This window comes from Hylobates moloch, unplaced genomic scaffold, assembly GCF_009828535.3.
Source record: "Hylobates moloch isolate HMO894 unplaced genomic scaffold, HMol_V3 SCAFFOLD_1, whole genome shotgun sequence".
NCBI classification, from domain to species: Eukaryota; Metazoa; Chordata; class Mammalia; order Primates; family Hylobatidae; genus Hylobates; species Hylobates moloch.
The window spans coordinates 14,818,859-14,832,436 of NW_026652276.1; the positions used below are offsets into that span (position 1 = coordinate 14,818,859).

General features: G+C 42.5%; 1 protein-coding gene and 1 pseudogene across 3 annotated transcripts in view; one reads left to right on the forward strand and one right to left on the reverse strand.

The window, feature by feature from the left end:
- Positions 1–13,578, reverse strand: part of RHBDD1 (rhomboid domain containing 1) — a 201,228-nt gene that overhangs the window by 22,535 nt on the left and 165,115 nt on the right. The gene's annotated exons all lie outside the window — the stretch shown is intronic.
- On the forward strand, positions 9,339–9,461 carry LOC116809922 (small nucleolar RNA SNORA48; annotated as a pseudogene).

The following is a 13,578-nucleotide window of genomic DNA, read 5'->3' on the forward strand; positions in this document are numbered from 1 at the left end:
GTCAGATCCAAGCCCAGTGCTCTTCATATTCCACCAGTTTGCTTTGGACACCAGTACACACATCTTTCCCTTTACCATCCAACCTTTCTCTACTCCAACTAGTGGCTTAGCAAAAAATTAGAGATTTTTAGTGGGGGGCTAGCAGGCTATAGGAAGGGTTGTAATTGGTACATGGAGAAAAAAAAGAGTACAAATTGAATATTTGAATTTAAGAAAAAAGATGATCATGAAAAGGCACAAAATGTATTGCTGTTTAGACCAAGTGTAACAGTGCTCTAGAATTGTTTCTATGGATCTGAAGACAGATTAAGGGCAAGTGACTTGGCAAAAGGCCTAGACCTGTTTTCAGATAATTATCTCACAGTAGAAAAAAATAAGGGCAGTACAAGCTCCAGTGAGGACACTACACCAGCATGACAGATCTAAATCGAACATACTTCTATGAGTCATTTAGAGCTTTACATACTGTAGAGAAAAGAACGCATAAAACATGCCCAAACAGCCTCTATTGATGTGGTGAACTCTTTTAAAACCACATTGTTCAAATTTACGTTAAAATGCAAACTCTTCATGTTTACAATGGTACTATTGGAGGAACTCAATATAAAAGTACAACTGTTACATTTCAAAGACAAGACTTAGAACAATAGGGCAATTCCCAGTGTGAATTTATGAACTGCTAAACCTCAAAAGATTTCTTCAATTAGCAATGAAGACTCTTGACGTATTTGCAGCCTGATATAGGGGCTGCTCTTTATATAATTTGGGGTGTATCAGAACTCTTCCTTACTTTTACTTACCTCGGATGACAACTATTATGCTTCTCCCTGTGCAGCATTTGATCCTGCTAATTACGCTCCAGGGCCAGGATGGTGTTTCACCGTTCACCATTGCTCCTGGGGCAGGCTACAAATTATACATAATGCACTGCATTGTAATTGCTGCATTGTGAACTTCGCTCGCCTTTCCAACACAAAATACCGACATCTAAGTTGTTTTATTATAAAAAACCATAAGGGATTCTTTTGGATTATAAACATCTGAAGACATAACATTCTCATGAATTCCAGCCGGCTATTTTGGACACTCAGTGGGGCAGACAAGGCTGAAAAGCAAAGCAAATACACTTCATATTCGTGTTTACAGAAAAAAAGGAGGCGGCAGTCATGAAGGCAAGACTGTGTTAAATGCAAAACTACAGGGAGGGGGGGCGTGCCGAAGGGGAGACACAAACTGAACTGGGAAACCAGAGACGCGAGACATCCAGTGATGCTCCTTGACTTCTCTGGGCCTCAAGTTCCTCATTTCCAAAACAAAGGCACAGAAACGAATGACCACAAAGATCCCTTTTTCCATGAAGACAGGCACTCAGGAGAGCAGTGGCTTGTTTCTGAGTCTCACTTGTGAGGCCAGCCTTATCCCAGCCTGAAGGATAAACCAGGAACCCGAGTCTTGTGCCAGACAAGAGGCCTCTGCCATCTACCCTGTTTGGAGCCTCTAAGAAAAAGATGATGGCTCTTTCAGTGGGAGGAGCGGGTCAGAATAAATGAAGCCTCAGTTTTATATATAAAATGCCACCAAGTGGGGAAAAATATCACAGCAGTATTGTGGTCATTGAAATTTATCATTGCCCTTGTGCCCCAGGGCCAAGAGGCCTCACTCCAGACACCTACCCAATGGGCCCAAGTCATAGTACCTTGTGCCTGCAGCACTTAGAAGCCACACCCAAGCCCCAGTAAGGTACTCCTAACCCTCCCTTCTCTCCTCCTCTCAAAATGAGACAATAGCCTGATGTGTGAAGTTGGACTGGGGTCTCTTCTCTTCCTCTGAGTGTTCTAGATGAACATAAGGTAGCAGCAGCACCGCACGGAACTGTGTGCATTCTTCATCAGTGTATGGTGGTGAGTCTCCTACACAGTGAAGATGGGATAGTCAAAGAAGAGGAAAAGGCAGGGGAGGGTTTCCAGGTAAGGAGGCGTGGGTAAAGCTCACACATTTTGATAACTTGCAACAAATTGTTACTATATTGGGATACTGCTCCTTTGATGTTGCTGCATGTCAAAGCAGCTGAAACAGACATCTTGACTTGGACTTGGGAAGTCACTGACTAGGCATCCTCATTTCTCTTTGTCTAGTGGTGTCTCCATGGGGGTGGGCATATCCAAGATCTAGTATGACCAGAGGACGCAGACAAGGTGACAGAGGACTTAAGTGACGATGGACAATAGCTCCACACCTGGACTGCCTCAGAAGCCCTGCTTGGCTGCTAAGATTGGGCTGGCCTTGAGGGAAGAGCAGGCTGTGCTCTCACACCTTCCAAGCGTCCCTGGTACCAAAAACTTGGGGCTTTGCACCTCTGCTCCAATCTATACTGCACATAGTCTCCAAACCAAACAGTCGGGACTTGTGACCAGACAGGCCCTGCTATGCTAATGGGGGCAGGAGACCTATTTTCAACTGGAACCATGAGTGTGACTGTTCCCCAGATCTAGACACAGAACACAACAACCCTGGGGCCACTTACATTACTCCTGCAGCCAAATGCACTCAATCAGAACCCTCAGAGGGACAAGGTAATCTTGCTTGCTATCTACTGGCGACAATGAAATCTTGCTTTTGTGTATTATCTCTTTTCAAATATTTTCTAAATAATATGTAGTTCCTAAGCATCATCACAACTTTTAATATGTCAGTACACAAGGCAATACTTACGGAGTTTATGTATAGATCATTGTTGAAAATTCCAAGCCTAACAGATTTTAAAGAGTTCCTTCTTCGTGTAGAAATAAATGTATTTCCCTGCATTGGACAATAGTTTGACGTCATCTTTAAATCCAAGCAGATTTCCCTCTTCTGTACCAAACTGCCCATTTCATTAGGAGGACTAACAAGGTTTTCTATCATCTGAGTAAGGACTGGCCTGGCTTCTGGGTGGCCCCAGGGGGCAATAAGAAGGAAAGGAAAATCAAGAAGTTGCTCCCTCTAGGAGCGGGGTCCTCCCTCACCCCATGGCCAGTCTGAGGAAAGCAAACTGTCATTGAGTTCGGGCTTCCCTCACCTCCAAATTTATTGAGGTCTAATTGACAAATAAAATTGTATAAGTTTAAGGTGCACAACGTGATGATTTTATATATGTATTTATAGATGTGTGTGTGTGTCTGTGTGTGTGTGTGTGTGTGTGTGTAGTGAAATGAGTACCACAATCAAGTTAGTTACCTCAGAGGCATCGATTCCACGTTTTCTACATGGTCCCGTTACGAAGAGTTTCTCTTTATTCTCATTTATCATTCTGGGGCACCATATTAAATCTTGGGAGGCCCTAGGAGAGCTCAGATCTGAAAGATTTTATGTTAGAAATGGAACCGCCAACTAAATGGAAGGAGGAGCTGGTGGTTTTAAAAACATAATTTCCTTGCTACCCACTAAGAGTCCCAGTTCTCTCCACGTACCAAGGAGTCACTGCTGCTGGTTCACATGTGGCCATCAGAGCAGTGGAACTAGACCTTGTCTGTGCCACAGGAGCACAGCCTGGAAGGGATACATGGCCTGAAAACAGTAATGGGAGCACCAAGATCTCCAGGATGTGCCTGAGCCATGCGCTGGCGAGGTACCTGAAAAGAGTGATTTCCAATTATACAATGACACCATGAACACTGTATGGTTCACGACTCTCAGCCTGCAGGGAGTATCCACCCTGCTCTTGGGTGCGGGACACTAAAGAGGATCCTGGTGCCTGGAAATCTATGCAAATCACTTCCACAGGTACATTCCCATTTATTTTAGAACCAAACCAGAAGAATCTAATAACTAGACGTCTCTTTTGTACATCCTTGTTCAATGAAAAAGTGACTCTAAAGAAGTTAATACCTTGACACTCAGGACTCAAAAGAGCAACACCCAGGCCGGGCACGGTGGCTCATGCCTGTAATCCCAGCACTTTGGGAGGCCGAGGCGGGTGGATCACGAGGTCAGGAGATCAAGACTATCCTGGCTAAGCCCGTCTCTACTAAAAATACAAAAGATTAGCCAGGCCTAGTGGCGGGTGTCTGTAATTCCAGCTACTCAGGAGGCTGAGGCAGGAGAATGGCGTGAACCCAGGGGGCGGAGCTTGCAGTGAGCCGAGATCACACCACTGCACTCCAGCCTGGGCCACAGGCTTTGAGACTCTGTCTCAAAAATAAAATATAACATAACATAACATAACATAACATAACATAACATAACATAACATAAGGGCAACACCCATACAACACTCTGGGCTCAAGTCCCTCTTTAGTAGAACCTCCCCACATTCTATGCACAGGGCAGAGAAGACTTAGAATGCTAATTATTTCTTTGAAGTGTTACACCGAGTGCTGTGTAAAAAGGAAGCGCAGGTGAGACAAACGCCGGCCATCTGTCAAGGCCTGTGAAACTGGGTAAGGAGGCAAGCATGTGGAAAGGCGGTGAGGGGCGCTGGGCCTCTTCCCCACAAAACCCTCAAGCTCATTGCAGAGAGGCAGCCACTCTGCTATCAAAGAGCCCAGGCGAACGAAAAGGAGATTCTCAGGGGTGGGCAGCCAGGAGGATGAACAGGCAGAATCACAATTCTAACACACAGTAGCCTTATTCATGGGCTACGGAGTTGTTCTAACACTCACAGGAATGCTGCAAGAAAGATACGATCTATTTCACTTCTGCTAGTGAAGGAGGCAGGTCAAGGCTCTTCTCATCTGGTTTTCACTTGCTCAGACAATAACAATGATAACAAAATGCTTGCTGCTTCCAAGAATGAACATCTCCATCTGTTTACTCTTGATCTAACTTACCTTTGTCTCTGGAAGAAAACAATTCAAACATAAAATGTTAGAGAGGTCCTTGCTGAAGGGGACTAGGCAGGGAAGAGAGTGAATATTACATCTAGGAATCATTTTATGAACTACTCCTAAGGCGGTAGAGCTTTGCTCTTGATCAGTAAGCACCATTCTTAGAATGGGGGCAGTTGGGTAAATGGCAAAGCCAATGAGGAAACAGAGTGGAAGAGGAAACAGAGTGGAAAAGGGAACAGGCAAACACCCGCTTCCCAACTTTCCCAGATAATGAGGCCAGACATCTCCCCCAGGCACCCACTTCGTAGTCACCAGCATCTCTAGCACAGGAAAATGTCTTACACAATTTTTTTTGAGTAACGATTTCCTTAACTTGATGCCAGGCAAATCTCATTCTTTCTCTGGGGAGGATATACTTTGGGATTCCTGCTACAAATCAAATGGTTTGCATGAGTTTGGAAGAAGATCATTTAAGGGCAATCAACACTATATAGTTTTGTACACACATGTACACACTGCAAAAAGGAAATAGAGAAAGTGAACAAGAACCCCGAGGCTGAAGTCCAGGGAGGAACTTCTGTGAGGAAGGATGGCAGCCACAGGGCACAACCCAAACTCAGGTAGGGCTCTGAGTCTCTACTTTGAAGTCCGGGCCTACCAAGAAATTAAAACATAAATACAGAAAATCATACAGCAGTGGGGGAACATGCATGCTTTTTTTTTTTTTTTTTTTTTTTTGCTATAGGCTTCCTTCCTTTTTAACTTTAGTTGATAAATGGAGGGATTCGGCCTTCTGAATACACGTGGTAACTTGTGTACTTACCTATAACCCAACCAAAAACTGACCAAAACCAAAACATTTCAAATAGACTTCATGAAAGGCACCCTTAAAGACCAAGAGCTTGGCCGAGTGTGAGCAGAGAGCCCCTGGACTCGAGAGACCAGTCTGTCCATTCACTGTCGTGTCACTATCATAGGTGTCCAGTCATTATTTGCTGAATGACTGACTCAAAAAATTTCACAGATGGAGGGCAAGTTTCACCATTTCCAGCTCCTGCCTTGACCCAGAAGCTCTGCCCATGAAGCAGCACTGCAGGGTTTTGAGTGTGGCCCACATCTGCCCTGGTGCCATCTAGCGACCCTGGGAGTCCAGATGAACTGGGTGGAGCAGCTTTCCCAGGCCCATTTATATGGGCAGACCCCTTTTTCCAGGGGGCATAGCAGGGCTGAGAAAGAGGAGGATGGCTCTGCTCTTTAGGTAATTCCTGTCTCTCTTCCCTCCTCTCATTTAGTACCTTTGTGTTTCTTTCTTAAGAAGTGGGCTTTTTCCATCAATGATTGACTGGATGAAGAAAATGTGGCACATATGCACCATGGAATACTATGCAGCCATAAAAAAGAATGAGATCATGTCCTTTGCAGGGACATGGATGAAGCTGGAAGCCATCATTCTCAGCAAACTAACACAGGAACAGAAAACCAAACACTGCATGCTGTCACTCATAAGTGGGAGTTGAACAATGAGAACACATGGATACAGGGAGCGGAACAGCACACACCAAGGCCTGTTGGGGGTTAGGGGGCAAGGGGATGGAGAGCATTAGGACAAAGACCTAATGCATGTGAGGCTTAAAACTTAGATGATGGGCTGATAGGTGCAGCAAACCACCATGGCACATGTGACCTATGTAACAAACCTGCATGTTCTGCACATGTATCCAAGAACTGAAAGTAAAATTTAAAAAAAAAAAAAAAAAAAGAAGTGGGCTTTTGCTTTCTCTCTAGTTTTCTATCATGTTCAATAAGTTCCTTGCCACCAAATTCTAGAGCTCTGAAGAAAGGCCACAAAGATCCACCTTTGGATTAAAAAAAAAATCATATCTCAACAAAACACACAAATCACATGACAGATAACTTAGAACAAATGTCTAGTATTCTAAAGAAAACAAACCAAAAGAAACAACAGGCAAAAAACACCTCTCTGATTTTGTCAAGAAACTTGTCTGAATATTAGTAGCCACATTTATCCCATATTTGCAAGGTAAAAAATAAACTATAGCAACTAAACAGAGAGAAAAGAATGGATTATGACCTGAAAGTGGCTACTGCTGCTTCATGAAGTTATCAAAAGTCAAATAACCTGGTAGTCTATTCTTTCTCATGCCTTAGCTGTAACAGAGAAGAAAACTGGCTTGGAACAAAACAATGAGAAATGGGGAGGAATACACTTTGACACACAGCTTGAAGATGCCCGTTCTGCTTCACCGTGATGGCAGTGCAAAGGAAATGAGCCCACAAAGGGTTCAGACGTCCTTTGACACCAGACTTTGCCACTTACTTGTACTTCACTTATTTGTTACTTCTTCTATTCCTTCTCTCACTCACTTGGGCATTCACCAACAAGTATTTATTAAGCACCTGCCTCGGCTCTGCCACAGGTGTGAGGAGGGAAACAGGAGTGAATGAGAGCAAGACGCGGCTTCAGCCACTGTAGGGAGAGCACTCAGGGAGGGTGAGTTTTTTAAAGGCCCATGAAAATGTTCCAGACCTCAAAACAATTAGCTGGTTCCAACATGAAACAGAAACTATAAAATTAAAAGTAATAAACATTTAATTAAATGTACCATCTCAACTATTTATAACTCAACTCACATATATGATGATATATATTAGACATGGGATCTGCGGGACAGATATGAGATTGCATTATGTTTTAATACACTTGAAATGATATGGGGCAGGGCTTTTAAAAGTCCACGAAGGTCCTCAAATGTCCCCACACGATGGGAAGGACATCCCTCCTCTCCGAGGCACACACCAGCTGCCAAGATTGCCTCGTGAAATACTGAAGTTGCATCCCTGAGCCTCAATTTCTTTATGAAAACAAACAAAAACCATGGTCCTCAGGGCAGTTTTGAGAACCAAATAGAAAAAGTACATTGGAAAATATTTCACAGGCTGGCAGAGATGAAAAGTAAAATTGTTAACTCCTTACATCTTTATTCCTCCAGGTGGTGAATGCCTCGTGCTATGTTTGATGCTACACGCCTGCTGCCTGAGCAGGCACGCAGAAGACAACGGACCTCTACCAGTGCCGAAAAATAAGGCTGCTTCCGTGCCCTCCGGCAGCCAACAGATGTTCACGATGGACAAATGCACACACAAACCAGGATGCTTCATGTACAGATAAAACTTGGTCCATATCATGAGACTCCAAACAGACAAAGGTTAAAAAGGGGGGGAAAAAGCTTATTTTAGTAAAAAATGAAACCATTTTTCAATTAGTTTCAGTTCTAAGCAGACACCATCTTCTGTTTGCCCTAAAAATGAGAAGCTGGAGACTGCTCCTCAATTCAGTTTTACTTCTCTCTTTTGTTGACACTTTAAGAAAGACCTTAATTCTCCCAGCAACCAACAACAGTAGCTAAAAGGGGAAAATACATTCAATTCTGGGAAGAAAGGATCACATAGGACAGCACAGAAATATATCCTAGGAGGCCATGTGATTTTATTCTTTGTCATTTTTCTCTTTTCCCTTTTTTTCTTCATGGACAACCATTTGAGGAATGGGGTGGGAGAGGGCTGGGGTGATGATATGACCAGGTTAAAAGTAGCCCAGGACATAAAATAAAAAATTAAGGAGGGGGAACAGTTGTAAACCTCTGAAAATAGAAACTGCCTCAAATGTGTTAGTTCAGTACACCAGACCCTCCATCTGAGTTCAAGATTCCCTTTGTGCCTCACCACAGGATGTGTTAAGATGATATACAGTGTGTTTAAATAAAACAAGAAAACAAACCAAGAAAAATTTAGCATTATGAAGAATGAGAGTCTACTAAAAATACTCTAAAATGACTTCAAACATGAAATCACATTTAAAAAATAACTTTTTAATGACTTAGGCATAAGTCACTCAGGAACATATGGATTACATTTCCTTCAAAATGCATATGGCTTTAACAATTGGGGGAGATTTGTTTGGTTTGTAGGACACAGCTCTGAAAAGGAAAGAAGTCTGTCAAACGGGACTCACGTTACCATCGTTTTCTGGTGCTTTCTTTGGTGACAGAGTCAATTGGCCATAATGGCCGTTACCTAAGAAACTTGGAACAGCTTCCCTGGACGTAGTTTAAGTCCTTTTCCCTATTTAGGCAAAGTATTCAACACGTTTATAATAAATGACTCTCCCTCATCCCTAATATCTCAAGCATCAAAAACAGGTCTACTTCTTTTAAAAAAAAGAAAAAAAAAGGCTGAGCTGTCTTAGCCCAGAGCAGATGGCTATTGCCTCTTTGTGACAGTTGGGCACAGACTTATATACAGGGATGTTTTTCATTCTTTTAGCCCATTAGGTCTAAACTAAGGTCAAGAGAATGTCACTTTTTTTTTTTTCTTAATAACACAAATTTTAGACAAAGCCTGCAACAATCAGGCTCTGTGTTACCCACCGAGCCTTTGGATTTTATCACACCAACCTCACACTCTCACCAATGCTACTGTTACCACCACCATGACTATAAAACACCTCGGTGATCTGACATGGGAAGAGTAGCTTCTAGTTGGTGGAGCCCATCTCACATCAGCCAGAGACAAAGCAACCCCTTGTTTATCCTGGCTTGGCTTTTGGCCTGTGTCCATGCCTTGGACACATGGATGGTTAAAGAAAGAAAGAAAAAAAAATCCCTTAGCATTCATATTGTCTACTGCTTCCAAAAGGCACCCTCAAATATCATCTCCTTCCACCTTGGAGGACAGTTACGACAAGTATTGAACCCACTCCTCAGATGAGGAAATTGAGAGCTGAGGTTCAGGAAAAAGCCATATAGCAACAACTAGCCATTCTGCAAACACCGATTATACTTTCATGCCTTGGCTTCTTTTATTGTTTCCTTTGGTTAATTTTTAATAGTCACCCCCTCTAGAATGCCAACTGCTCCACTTAAAAATTTCCCATTTTCAAGGGTCAGAACAAATGCCGCATGTTTCAGAGAGAGTGCTCAAACGTTCAATCTCCAAGTGCGATGCTCTTTTTTGACAACAAGTGGGCTAAGCTACCATCTCAGGTTATTCAATTAAACACTAATCAGGGTGCTGCTGTGAAGGCATCCGGTAGATGTGATTAAAGTCCATAATCAGCTGACTTTAGGGAAATTATTTTAGATAATGTGGATGAGCCTGAGATTCGATCGGTTAAAAGGCCTTAAGAGCAGAGCTGAAACTTCCCTGAAGAAGAAATTCTGCTTGTGGACTGCAGCTTCAGCCATGCACCGGAGAGTTCCTGCTCACCCTTCCTGATGGCCTGCCCTACAGATTTTGGACTTGCCTGGTCAGCCTCCACAATCACATAGGCAATTCCTTGCAATAATAGCTCTTAATATATGTCTCCATTGGTTTTGTCTCCTGGTTGAACCTTAACTGATAAACCAGGTAATATCCCCTTTGTGTTCCTCCAGTTTATACAACTCTTAACATCATTTCCAGCTTATTGCTGGTACTGTAACTTCTTTGTAGGTAGGCTCATGTCTCCTATCTTTGTAAACTACACAGCACTAAATATTTGCTGCAAGAATTAAATTATGTTATGCAAGAGCAGGACAGAGGGTGCTTCACCCTCCTATGAGATAAGTAAAACTCTTATAAAATGCTCATGAAGAGATATAACTAGCAAAAGAGAGTCATGGCCTTAGAAGTAATTTTACTGAAGAAATATTACTGTCACCTACTAACAGGTTACAGAGTTTCTCTTCATTGTACAGGACAGTCCTGTGCATGCAGGGTATTTAACATTCCTGGGCCCCTGGCACTGAATGAAAATTGTACCCCCTTTACCCTGATTCCTATCATTTCAACAACCCAAAAGCCCTCTCACACACACATTTGCAAATGCCTCTTGGGGGTGTGGACATACTACACCCTTCTCTAGTTAAGAATTACCTTCTTTCCACCATAACAATTAAAATTTATCAAGCTACAGAGAGAAGAATTACTACAACAATGACTTCTACAACGAGTTGTAGAATTACGGATCAGAAAAGTGGAATTCCACTAATAGGTTATCATGAAGGCCAAAAAGCCATCACATGCAGAAAGTTATAGGTGGGATAATAATTCTCAACTTCAGATATTTTATTCAGGCTAATTTATATAATCTCTTTATTAATTCAACAAGTACTTAACAGCCCTCCTATGAGCCAGACACAGTTTGTTACCAGATCACGGGAAAAAAGCTAGGAAGATTTTCATCAAGTATGGAGGGTACACTTCGGAGATCCTGACTTGAAATATTTGTTATGTGGGATTTATGCAATTTACTCTTGGGAACTGGGGCCACCTCACAAATAGTTGCTCCATCTTCTCTAACAGGTTCTCAGATGATTTCCAGATCTGCATCACAGCATCATCAGGGAATTTGTTAGAAAAGCAAATTCTCAGACCCTATCCCCGAACAACTAAATCAGGAACTCTGAGAGTGGGACCCAGCAATGGTTCTCAAATTTTACTGTACAACAGAATCACCTGCAGAGCTTATTAAAACACATAATCCAGGGTCTCACACGCAAAGCTTCTGGTGCAGTAGATCTCCCATGCTCCCAACCTCCCCACAACCCACTCCACTCCCATTTCTACCAAAAAAAAAAAATAATAAAAATAAAAAGAATGTGGTGGCCTATGCCTGTAGTCTTGGCTGGCTATTCAGAAGGTTGAGGTGGGAGGATTGCTTGAGCCCAGGAGTTTGAGGTCAGGGTCCAAAAATATGCATTTCTAATAAGCTTCCAGGCAACACTTTTAGAACCAATGCTCTAGATCTGCACTGATACAATGGCCACCAGGCACACATAGCTATTTAAATTTATATGAATTAAAATTATGTATAGCTGAAAACTCAATTCCTCAGTTGCACTAAGTTGTACTTATTTCTACATCCTCACCTCCTACTATCCATTTGTAAATACATTCCACATGCTCAGCACTTGTGGCTAGTGGCTACCATATTGGACAATGAAAACACAGAGCACGTCCGTTACTGCAGATACTTCTACTGAACAGTGTTGATTTCGGGCTACTGAGGAGGCAAGAATCCCTTCTATATAGTCAGGTACAATAGGCAGACAAAATTGATACTAAGAATGAGCCTTACGGTGAAGAGTGCAAGGACAGATGGTCCAAATTGCAGGCATTTCTTGTGATTGACCTGCTTCTCACCTGGGGAACTCTCCATAGATCCAAGATGAATAGCATCAAGGATCTATTTATTTAACACTAGTTAACTACTCTCCTAAATAATGCTGGAAAAAACTAGCAATTTATTGAGACAATCATATGGTTTTTATGTGGCAAGTCACATTGTTTGATTTGCGTATGTTGAACCAACCTTATACCCCAGGAATGATGCCTATTTGATCATGGTAAATTAAGTTTTTGATGTGCTGCTATATTCAGTTTGCTAGTGTTTTTTTGAGGATTTTTCTGTCTATGTTCATCAGTGATAATGGCCCGTGTTTTTTTTTCATTGTGTCTTTGCTATAAACTTCGTGCTTTTTCAAGCAATTGCAGTTCTCCTGTCTAGCCCGCTGCCACTGGACTATGCTGTAAGTCCTCTCTATAATCTCTATGTCTTGTTCACTGGCTCTGGGTCTCTTCTGTAGCCTCTCAAACATGGTGCCATCCCTAAAAGTCAACAGGGGTCCAGGATGATGGCACATGGAGCTCTACTAATTCCCTTAATGTATACAACTCTGAGACTGAACTCTAATTCCTGTAAACCTGAACTACTTCCAACTTTCCAGTGGTTTTGGCCAAAAACCTTAGTCATTCTTCAATTCTCTATCTCACAATTGCAAGCATTCTGTCAAAAAATCCTTTTATTTTACTGCAAAATGTGTCCAGAAGCTGACCTCTTCACACCTCCTCCACAGCTACTACCTAAGTGGAGCCACATCCTCTCTTGCCTGGATTACTACAATGGACTCCTAACTGGCCTTCCACTTTTACCCTTGCTGCTTGTATCAGTTTCCTAGGGTTGCCATAACAAATTATTGCAAACTGAGTTCCTTAAAACAACAGAACTTTATTCTCTTGCAATTTGGGAAGCCAGAAGTCTAACATCAAGGTTGTTGGCAGGGTTGGTTCCTTCTGGAGGCTCTGCAGGAGAACCCATTCCACGCCTCTAGCCCAGCTTGGATGGTGCTGGCCATCCTTGGTGTTCCCTGGCTTGTGACTGTTCTCCAATCTGTCTTCACATGGCTCATTCATCTGTGTCTGCTTTCTCCATTTCTGTCTCTTATCAGGACATCTGACCCTAACCCAGGATGATCTCATCTTGAGATCCTTACCTTAATTACCTGCAAAGAGCCTTATTTCAAGTGAGGTCATACTTGGAGGTTCTGGGTGGACATATCTTTCGGAGGATAACATTCAACCCACTATGCTGCTCTACAAATTATTCTCAATACAGCAGCCACAGTGGTCCTTCTAAGTTGAGTTAGATTATGTTACTCCTCTGAGCAAAACCCTCTCATGGGTCCATCTCATTCAGAGAAAAAATCAGAGTCCTAGATGGCCTAAAAGGCCCTGTGTGACCTGGCTCTTATTTCTACATCCTCACCTTCCACTATCTGTAAAGGACAGTGGCTTTCACTAATGGATATAAAAAGAAGTGAAAGGATTTGAGATGTATCTTGAGTTACCATCAAGAAGGCTTGGTTACTCACTACGTCCAAAAGGCCAAAAGGAATGAGTTGCAAAGGTATAAAAGAATTATGAATTCAGT